General features: G+C 36.2%; 1 protein-coding gene and 1 pseudogene across 2 annotated transcripts in view; one reads left to right on the plus strand and one right to left on the minus strand.

The window, feature by feature from the left end:
- hfp (Poly(U)-binding-splicing factor hfp) overlaps nt 1–22,440 on the plus strand; it is a 244,271-nt gene that overhangs the window by 76,671 nt on the left and 145,160 nt on the right. The window lies entirely within an intron of this gene.
- On the minus strand, nt 13,227–22,071 carry LOC142237708 (uncharacterized; annotated as a pseudogene).

Consider the following 22,440-nt stretch of genomic DNA (forward strand, 5'->3'; position numbering starts at 1 on the left):
AAAATGTTTTTACTTTTTTCATGACGCATATTGTATATGTTCGTTACATACTCGACAAGAAAATATGAAGTGACTTGCTGTCGACATAGAAAAACCAACATCAAATACCAAAGAAAGCTATCGTTCGATATACAGAAACAGGATAGAAGATGAAAGATTTCTATCAAAGAGATATAAATTTAATTTTGTATTTGGCTACCTTAGGTAATTATGTCCGTGAATGATCATCACATTCAAATTTATCTATCGTATCTAGAAGAGCGTGTAGTCCTTGGCTGTTTAAATTGGGTATTCTAATTCATTGATGAGTTTTTGCGGGTTTCACCCTTGGGAATCTATCGCCATTGGTTTTAGATAACCGCTTTGAATTTAATTTTTAATACTATTTTGGGAAAATGTAATTTATTTTGTAATTAATGTGAAGCTATGAATATGTTTTATGCATTTACTTACAAAAAAGAGTTTTTTAATTTAGTATCGTGTTTTTACCTAAACGCAAAGATGTCCTTATTATTTTTCACAGCAGAAGTCACTCGTTTTACAAATAAAATGTTTTGCTATGAAAACGAATGAAAAAGAAACACAAATTATAACCGTACATCTTAATGTCATCTACAAGTATTGCATCCTAAATGAAAAATTATGTCCAGAACATAAATTATTCTTACACAGAGAATACAGATTGGTTGTGACAATCGAATTTATTGTCAACCTCCTTTTGGCAGTTGTAGCAACTACCAGTTGACAGTTGTGACACCCAACAAACTCGTCGACTCAATCGAATGATGGGAAACCCAACTAATACTACGAGGGCAGTTCGGAAACTTCTTAGCCTAGCACAAAAAGCGCGGTATAAACAGGAAAATGTTAAGTGTTTTGGAAACTTCCATCTCTGTTATGAACACATGTTAAATTTTGTTTCTATCTGGCAACATCTTCATATAGAAACAGGTGTTCAAAAAAGACGCATCCGCAATTTTTTTACAATGGAAAAATTAGAAATGCGTGCTGTCCTTAAATATTTACATACAAAAGGTTTATCGGGACAAGAAATACATAATGATATGGTGAATGTGTTAGGTGAAGGTGCTCCTTCATATGCAATAGTAAAAAATTGGGTTGCTGAATTTAAACGTGGTCGTGCTAGCATTGAAGATGAACCACGTAGTGGACGTCCAAAAACAGCAACAAAAACAGAAATTGTAGCCAAAGTGCATGATATGGTATTAAATGATCGACGAATAAAAGTGCGTGAAGTTGCTAATATCATGGGCATCTCAAATGATCGAGTCCATTTAATCTTGCATGAAGAACTACAGATGAAAAAGCTTTCTGCAAGATGGGTGCCGCATTTGTTAACAGTCGATCAAAAACGCATAAGAATGAACATTTCTCAATCTTGCTTGGATCGTTTTAAGCGGAATAAAATGGATTTTAAGCGTCGTTTCATAACTGTTGATGAGACATGGATCCACCACTATACTCCAGAGACAAAAGAACAATCCAAACAATGCACTAGTCAGTTTTTCGGTAGTTTAAATTGGAAAAACTGATAACGTCATTCTGTTTCAGACATCCCAGTAGGTTAGGTTAGGTTAGGTTAAAGTGGCAGCCCGATTAAGATTCAGGCTCACTTAGACTATTCAGTCCATTGTGATACCACATTAACTAAAAGTACCTATTACATATGGGCACTTCTAGTTTTAACCGCTGAACCTTCTTGATTATTTTTCTTTGTTGAACCAACCAGATTGTTCCAAAAACATTAGCAGACTGCTTAAGTTAACGTTTTCCAGATCCGCCAGTAATCTGAAGCTATATGCTCCTAAAAGTTGCTTGCGCTTTACACAAAATGCAGGACACTCACACAAGAGGTGTTTAATTGATTCTTTTTCCTCCGCATCATGACAGCTCATACAATAGTCATTATACTTCGCGCCAATAGTTTTTGCAAAATCTCCTATCAGGCAGCGACCCGTTATAGCAGATATCAGGAGTGATATCTGACGTCTCGAGAACATTAGCATATCTAGCGTGCGGTTTAAGTTGAAATGGGGCCATATTTGCTTGGTGTCGTTACAACCCTTGCAATTCTCCCATCGAACATTTGCCATCATAACAGCCTTCTCACGCAGCATGAGCTTGCAGGTAGCTAGGGGCATACCAACAAATTCTAGTTCCCCTGGAATATGTAAGGTAGTCCCTAGCCTTGCCAACTCATCGGCTTCGCAGTTCCCCGGTATGTTCCTATGGCCAGGCACCCATATTAGGTGAATATTGTACTGCTCAGCCATCTCATTGAGAGATTTGCGGCAATCGATGGCCGTTTTCGAGTTGAGGAACACAGAGTCCAAGGATTTTATTGCAGGTTGACTGTCTGAGTATATATTAATGCCCACATTTTTTGGAACATTACTTCTCAGCCAATTCGCCACCTCTCTTATTGCTAATATTTCAGCCTGAAAAACACTACAGTGATTAGGTAATCTTTTCGCTATTTGAAGTTCCAAATCATTAGAATATACTCCGAAACCCACTTGTCCATCCAATTTGGAGCCATCAGTGTAGAAATCTATATATTCTTTATTCCCCGGGGTCTGTGTGCACCACGCCTCACTGTTGGGGATTAGAGTCTCAAACTTTTTGTCGAAAAGTGGACTCGCCAAAGTGTAATCCACTACGTTAGGCACATCTGACATTGTTTTGAGGACAGAACTGTGACCGTAACCTTTTTCCGACCACAGCGATAGTTCGCGCAACCGCACAGCCGTTGTTGCAGCTGACTGTTTGGCCAAAATGTCTAAAGGCAATAGATGAAGCATGACATTAAGGGAATTTGTTCCTGTCTTGCTGAATGCGCCTGAAATACACAAACACGCCATACGCTGAACTTTATCTAAACCAGTCGGTTTCTGAAGTGCCGGCCACCAGACTACAACACCATATAGCATTATAGGTCTAACCACTGCCGTGTATAGCCAATGCACAATTTTTGGTTTTAGTCCCCACTTTTTTCCTATTGCCTTTTTGCACGAGTACAAAGCTACAGTTGCCTTCCTCGCCCTTTCTTCAATATTAAGCTTAAAGTTCAGCTTCCTGTCCAAAATAACGCCAAGGTATTTTGCACAATCACCAAAGGGAATTTCAATACCCCCTAAGGAAATAGGCCTAACCGTGGGAGTTTTGCGATCTTTGCAGTACATGACTAATTCTGTCTTTGCGGGATTTACCCCAAGACCATTGTCTTTCGCCCATTTTTCAGTCATCCGGAGGGCCCTCTGAATAATATCTCTGATTGTGGATGGGAATTTTCCCCTGACTGCCAGAGCTACATCATCTGCGTATGCCACCACTTTTATCCTTTCTTTTTCTAGAGTAACCAGAAGGCTATTTATAGCAACATTCCAAAGAAGAGGTGATAGAACTCCTCCTTGGGGAGTGCCTCTGTTCACATACTTTTGTATGTTTGCTTGTCCTAGTGTGGCTGAAATACGTCTCTTCATTAGCAGTTCGTCTAACAGCCTGAGTATACATGGATCAACATTCAGAGTTGTCAGTCCATTTAATATCGAGCTCGGATGGACATTATTGAACGCCCCTTCGATGTCTAGAAACGCCACGATTGTGTATTCTTTGACAGATAGTGAGCTTTCAATAAAGCTGACTAGTTCATGTAGTGCGGTCTCAGTAGACCTGCCCTTCGAGTATGCATGCTGTCGTTTCGAGAACAAACTTGAATCGATGCTAGTTCTAAGATAAATATCTATCATCCTCTCCAGAGTCTTAAGTAGGAATGAGGATAAGCTGATTGGTCGGAAATCCTTCGCCCTCGAGTGAGAGGCTTTTCCCGCTTTAGGTATGAAGACGACTTTTGTTTCCCTCCACTTTCCTGGGATATATGATAAGTTGATACATCCTTTATATATCACCGACAACCAGGGGATAATTTTGTCAGTTACAGCTTGTAACTCCGCCGGAGTAATTCCATCAGGTCCAGGGGATTTGAATGGTCCAAAGCTATTTAGCGCCAATCTTATTCTAGTTTCCGATACAATTTCCTCGACAGGAAACGACCGCTGAGCAACTGTGGCACCGCCAGTACATGGTTCAACCGTCTGATTTCCAGGAAAATGTGTGTCCAATAGTACCTCCAGCGTCTCCTCACTGGACGTTGTCCAATTGCCCTCCGATGTTTTAATGAAACCTGGAGCGGAGTTGGTGGATGCTAGAACCTTCCGTAGTCTGGAAGCCTCGGACGTATTCTCAATACTGCTGCAGTAAGCATTCCAAGAGTTATGCTGAGCCTTTCTCAGTTCTCGCTTGTATCCTCTCAGAATCTTCTTGTAAGCGTCCCAGTCCTCAGAAGCTCTGGTGGACTTTGCCTTGTTAAAGAGCTTCCTGCAGGATTTCCTCATATTACTTAATTCCGTAGACCACCATGGTGGTCGATGTTTCCCCCTTGGCTTTCCTCTAGGGCATGCAGCTTTCAGTGAGATGTTGAAGGCCTTAGTAATCCGCTCCACTGCGTTTTCGATATCTTGCACATTTCTCATATTTGTCTCTGTTATTTCCGGTATCATCATATTGAACGATTCCCTATACCTATTCCAGTCAGCTTTCCTAACATTTGGCGGAAATATGATCTTGGTGATATGAACATCAAATTTGAAACTGATGTAGCGATGATCTGAGAAGCTGTGTTCACTTAAAACCTGCCACTCAGATATCATTTCATTCAGTTCTTGCGAGGCCAAGGTGATGTCCAAAACCTCTTGCCTGTTTTTAGTGACAAAGGTTGGGACATCTCCCTTGTTGCAAACTACCAGATTAGTACGCAAAATAAACTCTATTAGCGACTCTCCCCTTGCATTAGTATCACTACTTCCCCATATACTATGATGTGCATTCGCATCGCATCCCATAATAAGTTTCGTCTTTGTTTTCCGTGACTCCTCCACTAAGGTCTTAACGGCATATGGAGGCATCTCCCTGTCATGTCCCATGTAGACCGAAGATACCCAATATTTGCATTTGGCTATTTCTAAACTGGCAACGACAGTGTCTGTATTGCACATTGAAGGAAGCAGAAACAAGTTGAGCTCGTTTTTAGCAATTATACAGGCTCGATTTACATCATTACCAGTATACTGCAATAGTTTGAACCCCGGAGTACTTAATTCACATATTTTGTTTTTATAAACATATGGTTCTTGAATAAGAACTATATCTATGTCCCTTTTCATCAGGAGAACTTTTAAGGCAGCACATGCAGCCTTACAATGATGAAGATTTATCTGGAGGATCCGTAGGACCATCGAGATTTTCAACAACCGTCACATCAGCCGCTTCAATCGAGTCATCAAGAATGTCCTCTTCAGAGATATCGGTGACTCTCGCAATAACCATAGACATCCCAGTAGCTCGAAATACAAAATATTAGAAACATATGGCAACTCATTGCTTTTAAAACAAGCTGGCAAAGCTGGTTGTTTTTAGATAGTTTACATTTTGAATCGCTAGTCAAAAAAACACATTGTGGAAAATTGGCTGTAAAAAATAAACTAATAAGCGAATCTATATTATATAAAATGGAAAATAGTACTACAAGTACGTAAAATAATATAAAAAATATTAAAAATTCATTTGTGTTTGTGCGAAAACAAAGGTGTGTGTTAAAGTGGTAAGTTTTTGTTTTATAATTTTCATGTAATGTTTGTGTTTCGTGGAATGGTACTTTCTGTATTCACGTGTATTCACGTGTATTCACCGACATTTTGGTATGGGAAGAAAGGTTATTGTGTGTACTTCCATGTGGTTTTAAGTTTAATTCCGGCAGCGTCCGGCTCATAATGAAAAAATTTTAAAAATTCAAAAAATTCAGTGTTTTTAAAAATAAAAAAAATTGAACTCGTAACATTTTGACTGCAAAAACGTCGGGAATCTTTTGGTGTCGTATTCCAAATTTTCAAGGAATGCAAAGTAAGCTTGCATGGTATCAATAATTAAAAAAATATATAATATTTTCGCTCGAGTCAAACAAAAATAAAAGAAACACAAAGAGCAGATGCGTCTCATTGGGTATTTGCGGGAAATGCTTCACTAAATTGAAATAAATGTTATAATAAAGACTTGATCATACAGAAAGAAAATTGGGATGAAACTATGGCTTCTTTGGCCTTACATATGCGTACCGGGCGTAAGATATATATGGGAGCTATATCTAAATCTCAACCGATTTCCTCCAAAATCAATAGGGCCCTATCCTGACCCAATACACTTACGTGTGCAAAATTTAACGTCAATTGGTCTAAAATTGTGACCTAGACATTGAATACAAAACCACAGTCTAGTGCAGGTTCTAAATATTAAAGGTTTCAGTGGGCGGATCGATCTGAAAATTTCTATGAGCTCTTCAGACGTTATGCACAGCATGTGTTCCAAATTTTAAACTGATAAGTGCATTTTTGTTATTTTTGCCTCAAAATCCGGCCGTTGGCCCATAGTGCAATGGACTAAAGCTGGAGGAAGTGCCCCAAAGAAGACAAAACAATTCAATCGGCTGGTAAGGTTATGGCAACGGTTTTTTGGGACTTCAAAGGTATTTTATTGATTGACTATCTGCAAAAGGGTAAAACAATAAATTCAGAGTACTATTGCAACCTTTTGGATCAATTAAATGTACAAACTCAAGAAAAACGTCCTGGCTTACAACACAAATAGTTTTTCATCAAGACAACGCACCCGGGCACAAGAGTTTTAACGATGGCTAAAATTAACGAATTAAAGTACGAGTTGCTTGACCACCCACCTTATTCTCCTGATTTAGCTCCCAGTGACTTTTACTTGTTCCCAAATCTAAAAAAAATCCTTGCTGGCAAGCATTTTACCTCAAATGAAGATGCAATTACAATTGTAAACCACTATTTTGAAGACCTTGAGGAAAACTATTTTAATCAAGGGATAGAATTGCTAGAAAAGCGTTGGACTAAGTGTATTGAAGTTTCAGGAGATTATATTGAAAAATAAAAAAACTAGCTATTCTCTTTCATTGATAGGCTAAGAAGTTTCCGAACCGCCCTCGTATATATGGAGTTGGTTGTGTCAGACGATGAAATTGGTCGTTGCTCCCTTCTTCATTTGGTTGTATCTCCCAACTTTAAAGCACCATGACCGAATTGAATAACAAAATTGAATTGCTCACACTCACGCACGCTCACGAATGAATTCGTAACATTCACGCACGAAGGTTTTTATTGATTCACGCTCACGCACGTTCACGAACCAAAATCCTGCAAAGATAAACAGTCACGATTGCAGAATAGTGACTACCGCACGCTCACGACGGGAAATATCAACTCACGAACAACAAACTTATTCACGCACACTCACGATTCGAAAAAAACTACTCACGCACGTTCACGAACAATGAAACGTACTTCCACACACCCACGATTCATAAAAAACTATTCACCCACGCTCACGATGTAAAATGCAACTCACGCACGTTCACGACATACGAAACTTACTCACGCACACTCACGATTCATAAAAACTACTCACGCACGCTCACGATGTAAAATGCAACTCACGCACATTCACGATTCATAAAAAACTATTCACGCACGCTCACGATGTAAAATCAACTCACGCTCGTTCACGACTATTATACTTACAAAACAAACGAAAAAATGTAATTCACGAATGAGTACGAACTTAAAAACTTACTCACTCTCGCTTGTGATACAAATGAGCTACCCACACAAATTCGCCAAAATATTTCTAATTAAAAATCTGAAGTTTAAAACGTACTCAATTAAAAAATTAATATATACAATTAACATTTTAATCAAATCAAAATATAAACTCAATTAAAATTTGAATTGATTTTGTCTGAAAAACTTAATTAATTTTTAATTGAGGCATTCAATGATTTATAGTGTTATTGTTTACTTATTTTATTTTTTTTATATTATAATTATACTATATAGAATTATTTTTTCAGATCTAAGCCAAAATTTAATGAACCAATGAAACCAATTATTTCCGAAAATTGTTAATTTTATATTTGGAAGTATGTTTTCAATTTAAAAATGTAAAAATGTTCAATCATTATCTTAGTTGGCTTTATTATTTATTTTGATTAACAAGTTAATTTTATAAGTTAATTAATTAATTGATTACGTTTTCAATTCCAATCAACTTTTCAATTGGAAATATTTTACTGATATTTTTTCGTGTAAAGAAAAAATCCAACTATAATATAATCAGAAAGCACATAAGAAAGTGTAAACTCTTGTAAAGTTACCATAAATTATTTCATCGAAGAAACCAATAATTATAAATAAATAAACAATACAATAAATAATTATTGCCTCAATTAAAAAATTAAGTTTCGACCACAACCAATTAAGTAATTCATTGAAAGTGCCGGAAGAAATCAATTATTGTTTAATCAAATAAGGCTTCTTGTTTCTTATTAATTCTGTGATTGATATCTAATCTGTGGCAATATCTAAAAATAAAATGCTGCTTATGTTTAAAAATGTAGTCAAAGATCATATAATACATGAAATTATAATACTACATGAAACAATTGACGTCGTTATAAAGAATAGCGATAGATACGGCTTTTTTTTTGCTGCAGAAAATGTCTTGAATGCATAGAAAACTATCTTTCGTCCGAATGGTTGTCCTCGATATATCTAGCAAGTAAACCAGGCCCAAAATTACGTTAAATTGTGTGTGTTGTTGCATTCTCCCTAAATCATACCATTCAAAACAAATCATATTACTAGTGCGGTTTAAATGGGAGCTATATATAACTAAGGACCCATATGGAAATTTGCTCTTCCGGAAGCCAAATATGGGGGCCATTTGTAATACCATCCACCTACATAAATAACAACTACTTATACCAAGTTTTATATCGATAGCTTGTTTCGTTCGGAAATTAGGTTTCAACATGCGGACCGGCATCGCTAGATCGAGTTTCACCACGACCCAGAATATTATTCTGTATGAGAGCAGTATTTCAATGTGTTACAACCGGAATGACGACGTCAGTTATACCCCAACACATTATTCAGAATTTTTCGATATAAAAATGAAAGCAGTATCGATACTGGACATTTTGCTTAATATGCGTCATATATTTCAAATAGTTCATTGAGTACACTATGTTCATAGGATTTAAAATTTAACCCCATGAAACTGTGTACATGTTAAAAATTTTAGTAAAATATACTTGAGTAAATCTTACTTTTTAAAGCTAATTATTAAAAAATAAATTTTAGCTGCGAAACATGAATAATGAAAATGTCGTTTTTAATGAAATCTAGTATGAAGTCCAATACAGATATTTCATACATACTTTTTATCGTGAGCAAGACATTTTTGTAGATATAAAATTTGTCGTGAGCGTGAATAGGTTCGTGATTTCTCGTGAGGCTGAATTTCATCGTGAGTGTGAATTTTTCGTGAATGTGAGTTTCTTCGTGAACGTGAATTTTCTCGTGAGAGTGAATTTTTCGTGAACGTGAATTTTCTCGTGAGAGTGAATTTTTCGTAAACGTGATTTTTTTCGTGAACGTGAATGTCATCGTGAGTGTGAAGTTTTCGTGAATGTGAATTTCTTCGTGAACGTGAATTTCTTCGTGATCGTGAATTTTGTCGTGAGCGTGAATTTTTCGTGAATGTGAATTTTTTCGTGAACGTGAATTTTGTCGTGAGCGTGATTTTGAAAAAAAATTACTCACGCACATTCACGAACAGAATTTGATGTTCACGCACGATCACACACGACACATTTTTGTTCAGTCCCATTCACGCACATTCACGTGATTTGGTCAAAATTTCATTCACGAATCACGTGACTCACGCGTGTCACGAAAACTTCGTGTCACTCGCACACCTCTAGTCCGAACTAAAACACACAATAAATTAAGTAAAGAAATTAGTGTGGAGTTTTAAAAACGACATACGAACCTATCCCCGATGGTCACTTTCTTGGGGTTTCATATATATAAGGCAGTTGTAGAGATGGATTTCTTCAGAGCCGCCGTGTTAAACACAATGAAATTATTCCATATTGAGGATGCGCACCGTAGCATTGAGTACCCTGAAGCTATTTGTTTGCAATATAGCCAATATTGCTGTGTATTATTTTAGTTTCACAGCCAATATAGTCTACTAAGGCCAGTTTCGCACGGCGCGAGTTGTTCGCGACAATATTTTATAGGCAGTCCACGGATGAGGCAGATAAACTTCGAAACGAATAAGAAATATTTCGTTTTCAGTTGTAGTTATTTGCTATTAAAAAAACACACTATACTTCAACGTTGATGGTAATAATTTTATTGACGTTTCAAAAATATATTCAAAGGAATTTGGCTGTGAGTACCAAACGAAACAAGGTTGGTTGTGCCTATCGAATTCGATCAAAATTTTTCAAAAGAGAGGCATTTAGTTTAGACAACTGTCTTGTATTACAAACGACAAATGGTAGAAGGAACGAAATAACGATTGTAAATAAAGTAAAATGAATGACACAATTGTGATTTGATTGTAAATGTAGAATTTTCGTTACAATAATCGATTTTCAACCTATCTGTTTTCTGTGTGTACATTTTAACACATTTTATGCTAATTTAGGTTAGGTTATGGAGGATGACTCCAATCCGTATGAAACGGATTTCGTGCTTAAAACTACTTTTCTCTACCCTTCTTGACTGTAATGTCCCTCAGGTCAGAAAGAAGTTCACAACGGTTATATCACAATGGACTGAATAGACTAATGTGTCGTCCAGACCAGGGATCCGGAGCGGTCCATTTTTTTCGCTACGCTCCGCTCCCGCTCCGGAGAAAAAAACGCTCCGCTCCACGCTCCGCTCCGAGAGAAAAAAAAATCGCTCCGCTCCGCTCCTCTTCCAGAAAATTATAGTATATTATATAATTATATAATCTGAACAAATTTGCATAATATTTTGCGGGTTTAATTAATACCACAAAAGGTTACCTTGTGCAAAATTTGAGAAAGATCAGTTAAGAAATGAGGCCTCTACGGTCAAAAATAAGGTTATTAGGGGCGAATTTTTCAAAATCGGGCGATACATACATGGGAGCTATATCTACATCTGAACCGATTTCGATTAAATTTTGCACATACCGTTAGTACTATAGTTGACTTTGAGTAAGATCGGTTAGTAAATAAGGGTTCTATGGCCAAATTTGGGAAAATCGGGCTATACATATATATGAGAGTTATATCTAAATCTGAACCGATTTCGATGATATTTCGCACATATAGTTAGTGCTATAGAAGATTACATTTAGCAAACTTTGAGTAAGATCAGTTGATAAATAAGGGTTTTATGGCCAAATTTACATATATATGGGAGCTATAGCTAAATCTGTGAAAATTGGGCGATACATATATGAGAGCTATATCTAAATCTGTACCGATTTGGATGAAATTTTGCAGACTTGAAGGGCGATGAAAAAGATTACCTTTTGCCAAATTTGGCGACGATCCGTTTGAAAAAAACCACAGCGTGACCCCATTTGCCGAAATATGGGAGCTATATCTAAATTTGATCCGATTTCTTCCAAATTCAATAGCGTTCGTCCTTGTGCCAAATTTCATCATAATCGGTTAATATTTGCGGCCGGAATCCTGTGAACAACAAATACATGGACAGACGGACGGACACCAAGCGCTAGATCGACTCAGGAGGTGATTCTGAGTCGATCGGTATATATTTTATGCGATTTAAAATCAATATTTCTGGTAGGCACATTTTATGGCAGATCAAACTTATTATACCCTAACCACTATGTGGTTTAGGGTATAATGACTTTAAAACAATGTGTTGAAACATTTTATTAATTTTGAAGATTATTTTCAGAAATATTAAATCCATTTTGACTTCATTAAAGCAAAATTTTCATTCATATTAGGATACACATTTTTATGTCGAATCACTTAGCTATAAGGACAAACAGACTTCATTGAAAAGTTTAGAGACTTTTAGACAAGGAAAAAACTTTATTTCAGAGAAAAACGTCTTCTATTCTAAGCAAAATTAGTATTCGTATTTTAAGCATGTGAAATATTTGGCCTCCCGACAATATTCTTTGCGGTGCACCATCTACTATTTAATATGTGATAGAAACCAAATTTATGAAAATGGACCAAATTCTGTTTGGTCCGACCATCGGACCAAATTTAAAAATTAGAAATCTTTTGGACCAATTTTGGTCCGATCGGACCAAAACGGCAACGCTGATTGGAATTGAAAGTCTATACACAGAGTAGAAGTAACTATCCAGTCAGAAAAAACCATCGGAAAAGCGTAAAAGCGTTGTGAACGGTTGATAGACGGTGGGAAAAAGCGTTGTTACAACCCCAAAATGATAACATCATTCCACGGTGTATCGATTGTATTTAACAACGTTTTCAATGGTTTAACGCTTTTCCGATGGTTTAACGAACGCTTTGACAACCCCAAAATGATAACATCGTTATACGGTGTATCGATGGTTTTTACAACCATTAAAAAGCACTGAAAAACAACATTTCATACGTCTTTCCAATTGTTTCTAGAATGCTTTAGGAGGGTTAGAATTATAATTTTACAGTATCTTAAAACCGCTATTGAAACAAAACAAAATACGTTGAATATTTTATTGTTATATTTATATTAGTGTTTTACACTTTACAAAGGAACATCAGAAAACTTAACAATTAATAGGAAAAATACATAATTAAGATTGACATTTGTAATTGGTAAAAAAATTATTTTAATATGGTTATTTAACATGGTGTTAACGCTGGAAATAATAGACTCCTCCATTTTTTGAAGTTATAAAGTAAACTTCCTCCGTAAACTGCAAATTTCATTCTTCAACTCATTTCTTATCTCTCCAATTTCGTCCTTAATAGCCCTTAAGTCTCTTCTAACTTCATCCCTGAATGAAGCTACATAGAAAGATAAAGAATAACATTTGTTGATAATGGCCTCTATTGGGCGAAATACATTTCCTTACTCTCGTCATCCTTATTTACGGAATGGGATGGCATACTGTGATCCTCCGTCTCGAAAAAAAGTCCAAATTATCGTCTATAGCATCTGTAAAGTGGAAAATGAATTAAAACAATTATATAAATTCAGGATTTCGAAATGTACCTCTTCTGTGTTTTAGCTTTTGTCGCTTTGCTTGATTCTTTCCTACGAAAGGCATCGTTCCAATGGAGTCCAACCTTTTATTAGTGTCTGTAGAAACAAATTGAAAATATAAAGAAATGAATTCTTTATTGCACGACATTTTTCTTACCTTCAGTTGTACCAAGGGTGTTAATTTTCTTTTTGTTAAGATTTTGAGACATTTTACCAATATTTATTCTTTATTTTATTTTCTTATTTCGAAGTGACGCATTTTTTCACTAAAGTGAAAACTAAATCTTAAAAGGCATAGAATTGTGCATATTTGTTACAGATTTCATTATAACTTGATGGGGAATAGTACAAAGAAAATTTTCACAAAGTTTATATTCCTTAAAATGGATTGTTAAAGAAAAGTAATCGTGAAAAATTTGCGATTTTAGCGTCTAAATTCGAACTTAATACCTACCTTACGCCGCTAAAATCGTCATTTTATCACGATTACTTTTCTTTAATAATCCGTTTTAAGGAATACAAACTTTGTGAAAATTTGCTTTGGGCTTTTCCCCACCAAGTTATAATAAAATTTGCAACAAATATGTATAATTTTATGCATTTTTCTTACTGATTTAGTTTTCACTTTAGCGATTTAAGCGGCTAAACTCGAAGTTAATACTCACCTTAACATGTGAAAAAAAAAGTAATTATGTCTAACAAAATTTCTTCAATCAGGCGATAAATAAGTACTTATAAAGGGTGATTTGTTAAGAGCTTGATAACTTTTTTTTTTTAAAAAACGCATAAAATTTGCAAAATCTCATCGGTTCTTTATTTGAAACGTTAGATTGGTCCATGACATTTACTTTTTGAAGATAATTTCATTTAAATGTTGACCGCGGCTGCGTCTTAGGTGGTCCATTCGGAAAGTCCAATTTCGGGCAACTTTTTCGAGCATTTCGGCCGGAATAGCCCGAATTTCTTCGGAAATGTTGTCTTCCAAAGCTGGAATAGTTGCTGGCTTATTTCTGTAGACTTTAGACTTGACGTAGCCCCACAAAAAATAGTCTAAAGGCGTCAAATCGCATGATCTTGGTGGCCAACTTACCGGTCCATTTCTTGAGATGAATTGTTCTCCGAAGTTTTCCCTCAAAATGGCCATAGAATCGCGAGCTGTGTGGCATGTAGCGCCATCTTGTTGAAACCACATGTCAACCAAGTTCAGTTCTTCCATTTTTGGCAACAAAAAGTTTGTTACCATCGAACGATAGCGATCGCCATTCACCGTAACGTTGCGTCCAACAGCATCTTTGAAAAAATACGGTCCAATGATTCCACCAGCGTACAAACCACACCAAACAGTGCATTTTTCGGGATGCATGGGCAGTTCTTGAACGGCTTCTGGTTGCTCTTCACTCCAAATGCGGCAATTTTGCTTATTTACGTAGCCATTTAACCAGAAATGAGCCTCATCGCTGAACAAAATTTGTCGATAAAAAAGCGGATTTTCTGCCAACTTTTCTAGGGCCCATTCACTGAAAATTCGACGTTGTGGCTCGTTAGTAAGTCTATTCATGATGAAATGTCAAAGCATACTGAGCATCTTCCTCTTTGACACCATGTCTGAAATCCCACGTGATCTGTCAAATACTAATGCATGAAAATCCTAACCTCAAAAGAATCACCCTTTATTAGGGTTTTGGCGAGTTTAGTTTAGTTAAAACTTTCTACAATTGCCTCATTTGTAAAATTAACCAAAATTGTTGTTCCTAGTGGTTTCACTGTTAATGTACATATTCACTTTATATGATTACATATTCACTTTATATGATAAAGGAACATTATCCTATTATAAATCAATTCATATCAATAATAATACATCCATTACTCATTAAAAACCATTGGACATTGATGGAACATGCATTTTCAACGATAGTTTTATGGAAAATTTACTATTTAAAAACCGTCAATTAATTTGTTTAGCAAGCGTTGTTTCAACGTTGGCTTCCAACGCTGTTACAACGCTCAATATTTATAACCATCGTAAATTTCTGACTGGGTACTCTCCGAAAGAGGTTTTGTTATATTTGTAATGTGTGTGTGTATGTTTATGTTTGCAACAACCTCCATCGAAATCAGTCCGTGGTATACCTACGAATATTCTTACTCAGATCTAGTGTTACCTAATTTCGCTTTTTTCCCCTTTATTGCAAAAATACATTTTCGAACAGCGTTTTTAAGAAATGTTCGTTCTCAAAAAAAGTAGATAACATGCAATAATACAAATCAAGTCATTAGTTTTCAATGTGAGAAAAAGTTAAAATAAATGTATATGCGCACATTTTTCAACCAAAATTGAAACTATCCATAATTTTAATTAAATTTTCGAGAACTAATATCAGAAATAAGAGAATGCTAGGATATAGTGCAATAGTAAAGCAAATATGAATGTCCTTACACTGAAAAAAAACATGCCCGGTTCCAAACATTTTGTCTTTACTTTAACAGTTTGGGTATTAATTCCGAGCCAAAGAAGCGGAGAATACAAGTAAGGATACTTTAAAGACGCAGTTCTCTTTTAAATTTGGGGGTTATGTACTTGCTTCTAGGAAGCAAATGTTAATTTTTCATTTTTTTAGATTTTTTTCGTCAGTTGTTATCAAAATCCTTTAAAAACGAGTTAACGACAATTTTATTTTCCATATTAAGACTCGACTTCCAGTAGAAATTATGCTATGTTTCAAGTAAAAAGCGTCTTTAAAATAAAGTGTTGAAAAACATGTCTTATTTTTTAACGATTTTTTGCATTGTAGGCAAGATGCAAAAAGGAAACAAATTTAAAGACAATTTTATTAATTTTAAAGAATTTTTCTCAATTATTAATTCACGTTGACCTTACCTCAAAAATTTTATCTTTCATGTTATGATACACATTTTTAAGTAAAATCACTTAATTATAAGGACATTACAACTTCATTCAAAAGTTTATTGGCATTTGGACAAGGAAAAACACTTTATTTTAGAGAAATGCGTCTTCCATGCTAAGCAAAATTTGCATTTTTATTCTAAGGACATGAAATCTTTGACTTCACGACAATATTTTTTTCAGTGTAGAAAACTAAAAAATTAAATATAAATAAGATCGCTTAATTGCATTTATTTGACGTTCATTACAAACATCTTTGTAGTAATACGGGATGAAATTGATCGAATGTACTGTTGTTACTTTTACAACACATACTAGAGATACATTTTGACATTTGCCGTTTTTGAAAACAATTACTAAAAAACACGTTGTGTTTTCCCCAATGTACGTACGTACAAAAATACATATCGTACATTTTACACCTTTACTCACACTACGCTAAGTACTAGCTATATTTGAAATTACCTACACAGTGTAATTTCAAAGTTACACAATTCATTCAAGTTATATTTTATTCGGAGCGGAGCGGTTTTTCATTTGGAAACCGCTCCGCTCCGGATTTTAGAAATGCCGCTCCCGCTCCGGCAAAAAAAGGGCTTGCTCCGCTCCGCTCCACGCTCCGCTCCGGATCCCTGGTCCAGACTATAACTTTTGCCGGACGGAATGTCTGTGTTTGTAAAGAATCTTACAGTGTGGCCTACCGACACGAATTGTCGGCGATGACTAAATAATGGGTAAAAGTTGTTATCGATCCCATAAACATGCAGCAGTATGCCTTCGGACTTAACTTATAGCGTGGCCAATAACAGGTTGGCTGATAAGTCCCCGGTCTGATACGTAGATGGCGTCGCTAGTATTAAATGCATATTATTTTTATATAGTACAAACCTTCAAATGATTCGTGTCAAAATTTGAGTTTGTGAGATAGAGCGTCTTTTGTGAAGCAACTTTTGTTATTGTGAAAAAAAGGGAAAAAAGGAATTTCGTGTTTTGATAAAATACTGTTTCCTGAAGGGAAAAAATATGGTGGAAGCAAAAACTTGGCTTGATAATGAGTTTCCGTACTCTGCCCCAGGGAAATCAACAATAATTGATTGGTATGCAAAATTCAAGTGTGGTGAAATGAGCACGGAGGACGGTGAACGCAGTGGACGTCTGAAAGAGGTGGTTACCGACGAAAACATCAAAAAAAATCCACAAAATGATTTTGAATGACCGTAAAATGAGGTTGATCGAGATAGCAGAGGCCTTAAAAATATCAAAGGAACGTGTTGGTCATATCATTCATAAATATTTGAATGTGCGGAAGCTCTGTGGGTGCCGCGCGAGCTCACATTTGACCAAAAACATCAACGTGTTGATGATTCTGAGCGGTGATTGCAGCTGTTAACACCCGAGTTTTTCCGACGATATGTGATAATGGATGAAACATGGCTCCATCACTACACTCCTGAGTCCAATCGACAGTCGGCTGAGTGGACAGCGACCGGTGAACCGTCTCCGAAGCGTGGAAAGACTCAAAAGTCCGCTGGCAAAGTAATGGCCTCTGTTTTTTGGATGCGCATTGAATAACCCAGCAAAAAAAGCGCCGCCAAAGAAGTAATGAAAATGTTCTTTTTGGAGCCGGATGTGGTGCACAATTGACGCAGAAGCGATGAATTTAACATGGGCTTGTCATAGGACGGAAGTTCTCCATTTCAACAGCCGTTGCACTGAATTTGCATCACTTCTTTAGGTGTGATCCGAATTCAAAGTTTTGGATGTAAATTAAAAAATTCTGTGATATTTTGTCAAATAAATAATTTTTATAATTTTTTATAATATTTAATGGATCCTAACGCTTCTCGGGAACGTTTGACTTCAAATATTTTAAAAAATTAAAAATTTTTCAGATTGCATTTAGCATTTTTTTTCGACAAAATTTAAATAATTTGTACCATTTTATCACTTCTTACTCTGTTTTTAACCTATTTGAAACAAAAAAAGTTGAAATTACCCATTAAAAATATGAAAAAAGTATGTTATAAAAAATTGAATTAAAAGAACTTCCTGAGTAGTTAAAATAAAGAACATCATTGGGAGTGCATATTCTGGAAGTGCTTTTTGTGCCTTTGGAAGAACTTCCAAATTTTTTTGCTGGGAACATACGAATGACACGTCGGGTGGCTGGATATATGCAGACGGGGATATTCACTACCCAGCAAAAAAAGCGTCGCCAAAAAAGTAATGAAAATGTTCTTTTTGGATCCGGAAGTGGTGCAAAATTGATGCAGAAGTGATGAATTTAACATGAGCTTGTCATAGGACGGAAGTCCTCCATTTCAACAGCCGTTGCACTGAATTTGCATCACTTCTTTAGGTGTGATCCGAATTCAATGTTTTGGATGTAAATAAAAAATTTGTGATATTTTGTTAAATGAATAATTTTTATAAGTTTTTATAATTTTTAATGAATTCTAACGCTTGTCGGAAACGTTTGACCCCAAATATTTTCAAAAATTCACAATTTTTTCAGATTGGATTTAGCATTTTTTCGACAAAATTTAAATGATTTTTACCATTTTATGAATTCTTACTCTGTTTTTAACCTATTTGAAACCAAAAATTTAATATTACCCATTAAAAGTATGAAAAAACCAAGTTATAAAAAATTGAATTAGAATAACTTCCTAGGTAGTTAAAATAAAGAACATCATTGGGAGTGCATCTTCTGGAAGTGCTTTTAAAGTTGTGCCTTCGGAAGAACTTCCAATTTTTTTGCTGGGTATTGCAAAAGCTGCAAAACTTCTATCGATTAGGCTGCTATTTAGATGAGATATAAGCATTTTCGTCGATAGTCATGCAGCAATAAAGACCATGGGAGAGCTTACCGTTCTCACCGAACAGCATAATATAACTACGTGTTGGGTACCTAGACATTATGGCATTATAGGAAATTAATGAGCTACGTGCTAAAAAAACGCGGCACAAATAACGTCACCACGGACATTTTTCTTTCGTTTTCTTTGTATATACAGAATAAATGGCAAATATGATAACTTATGGATGGGACGTTGGGCTTCTTTTGTAGGTGCGAGAAAACAAAACAGGTATGGGACGAAAATAATAGCAATAGAAACTCTCGAATACTAATGACGATGCACAGAGAGGAGGTGAGGCCGTTAATAGTAAGTGTAAAGAAATTATAGTCTCTACACTATTGTGTTGTTGTAAGTAACTCAAACCTTCAATATTTGTTTATTCTTTACCCCTTAGTAAAGAACATTTAAATTTTAAAATTACCTGCACACAGAACGTGGTTCCCAAATGAACACAAGTGTGCAGGATTTTACCGTTTGAGTTTCTTACCGCGGGTGGGGGAAAACTCTATCCGGCTCGAAGGACCAAATTTAAAGAAATAATACTTTACGCGTTGAGTTGTTGTAAGTCGCTCAAACCTTCAATATTTGCTTGTTCTTTACCCCTTAGTAAAGAACATTTAAACTTTAAAATTACCTGCACACAGAACGGGGTTCCCACATGAACACAAGTGTGCACGATTTTACCATTTGAGTTTCTTACCGCGGGTGGGGGAAACTCAATCCGGTTCGAAGGACCAAAATGTAATGAAATAAAAATAACTTCTTAAACGATTGAGTGGTGGTTGTAAGTCACTAATTTATTGAACAAAATATTCAACCTTAATCTTAAACTAGCTACAATGTAAATATTCTTAAAAAGTAAAGATAAACAAATGCTTATATTATATACACTATCTTGTATTTGTTACCCCTTAGATAAGATTATATGGCCACGCATGTGTAGCACATTAGTGCGTTATCAGCCACCGCTGCATATGTAATGCGTTTTCATTTTTATTTTAATTGTCTGCCATAAACCTTATCTACCCTAAATGCACATACCACAGACAGTACATGTTTAGAAATCTAAACAGTAAGGATTGGTCTAACGAATGAGGATATTTGTAAGTTGTGTCTAGACTCTGAGGCTGCAGCATTATCTTTTAGAAGAAATAAGATATTGGGTTCTTATTTCTTCCCGATTTTTTACCGATTTGCTAAACTGCAGTCTGAGGAGTAGTCTCGCTTTCATCAAGGACTCTGGGAGGAGGACCTAAGCAGACCTGAGGGACACTAGATTAGGTTAGGCTAGATATTGTGGCAGCCCGATATTTCAGGCTCACTTATACGCCGTCCAGACTATAAGTTAATCCGGACGACAGTGCTGGTATCGAACATATCCCATATAACAGGTTGGCTGATAAGTCCCCGGTCTAACAAAGAAAAACACATTTTTTGTCAAAATTCGTTTTTATTATTCAACATAGTTCCCTTCAAGACCGATACAACGATTATAACGACCTTCCAATTTGTGATACCATTTTAGTAGTACTCCTTCGGTTTTGTCTCAAAATAGGCCTTAGTTTCGGTGATCACATCTTCATTGCAGCCAAATTTTTTTTTTCCTGCGAGCATCCTTTTGAGGTCTGAGAACAAGAAAAAGTCGCTGGGGGCCTGGAGAATACGGTGGGTGGGGAAGCAATTCGAAGCCCAATTCATGAATTTTTGCCATCGTTCTCAATGACTTGTGACACGGTGCGTTGTCTTGGTGGAACAACACTTTTTTCTTCTTCATATGGGACCGTTTTGCCACGATTTCGACCTTCAAACTCTCTAATAACGCCATATAATAGTCACTGTTGATGGGTTTTCCCTTCTCAAGATAATCGATAAAAATTATTCCATGCGCATCCAAAAAAACAGAGGCCATTACTTTGCCAGCGGACTTTTGAGTCTTTCCACGCTTCAGAGACGGTTCACCGGTCGCTGTCCACTCAGCCGACTGTCGATTGGACTCAGGAGTGTAGTGATGGAGCCATGTCACATATCGACGGAAAAACTCGGGTGTATTACGAGTTAATAGCTGCATACACCGCTCAGAATCATCAACTCGTTGTTGTTTTTGGTCAAATGTGAGCTCGCGCGGCACCTATTTTGCACAGAGCTTCCACATATCCAAATATTTATGAATGATATGACCAACACGTTCCTTTGATATCTTTAAGGCCTCTGCTATCTCGACCAACTTCATTTTACGTTCATTCAAAATCATTTTGTGGATTTTTTTGATGTTTTCGTCGGTAACCACCTCTTTCGGGCGTCCACTCCGTTCACCGTCCTCCGTGCTCATTTCACCACACTTGAATTTTGCATACCAATCAATTATTGTTGATTTCCCTGGGGCAGAGTCCGGAAACTCATTATCAAGCCAAGTTTTTGCTTCCACCATATTTTTTCCCTTTAGGAAACAGTATTTTATCAAAACACGAAATTCCTTTTTTCCATTTTTTTCACAATAACAAAAGTTGCTTCACAAAAGACGCACTATCTCACAAACTAATTTACATACAGACGTCAAATTATGACGCGAATCATTTGAAGGTTGGTACTATATAAAAATAATATGGATTTAAACTAGCGACGCCATCTATGTGTCAGACCGGGGACTTATCAGCCAACCTGTTATACAGTCCTCAGATGGTAGCTTTACCTGATTGAATCGGATGAACCCTAAACGTTCGGTCTCGACTTTGACATACAGCGAATTGTTGGAATAGCCGACGGCACTTCAGAATGACACTCTCCTCATGCGTCCGAATCATCATATGATACGCATAGTAATTCATTGCGCTTAGATTTTTATTCGTTGATACGCCTGAAAATGCAAAATTAAATGAATTGTTAATGGAAACCAATAATAGCAATAATTAGTGTGTGAATACTGTACCTGTAATTAGATCGACCATCTTCAACGTGACGTCGTGTCCGTCTTGCCCTTGCCAATAATCGTTTACACGATACATGATATTCCTTCTTCGTTTAACGACAATGATTTAGTTGGATCGCCAACAATAATTGCAGCAACATCATGTTCACCTATTGGGGTATCATCCGCTCTTATTACAAATTTGTGCGTATCCGATGGCATTAGTTCCAATGTTGTTTTATGTTAAACATATTAACGACAACATTATTAGCATGCAAAAATGCTTGCAAATTGTTCAATAATTCATCTCTTTAGCTGTTGTGTTCCCTGTAGGTTAGGTTAAAGTGGCAGCCCGATTAAATTTCAGGCTCACTTAGACTATTCAGTCTATTGTGATACCACATTTAACTAAAAGTACCTATTACATATGGGCACTTCTAGTCTTAACAACTGAACCTTCTCTATTATTTACTTTTGTTGAACCAACCAGATTGCTCCAAAAACATTAACAAACTGCTTAAGTTAACGTTTTCCAGTTAACGTTTTCCAAAATTCGCTTACGCCTTACACAAAAAGCAGGACACTCACACA

Source organism: Haematobia irritans, chromosome 5 (genome assembly GCF_050003625.1).
Source record: "Haematobia irritans isolate KBUSLIRL chromosome 5, ASM5000362v1, whole genome shotgun sequence".
NCBI lineage: Eukaryota > Metazoa > Arthropoda > Insecta > Diptera > Muscidae > Haematobia > Haematobia irritans.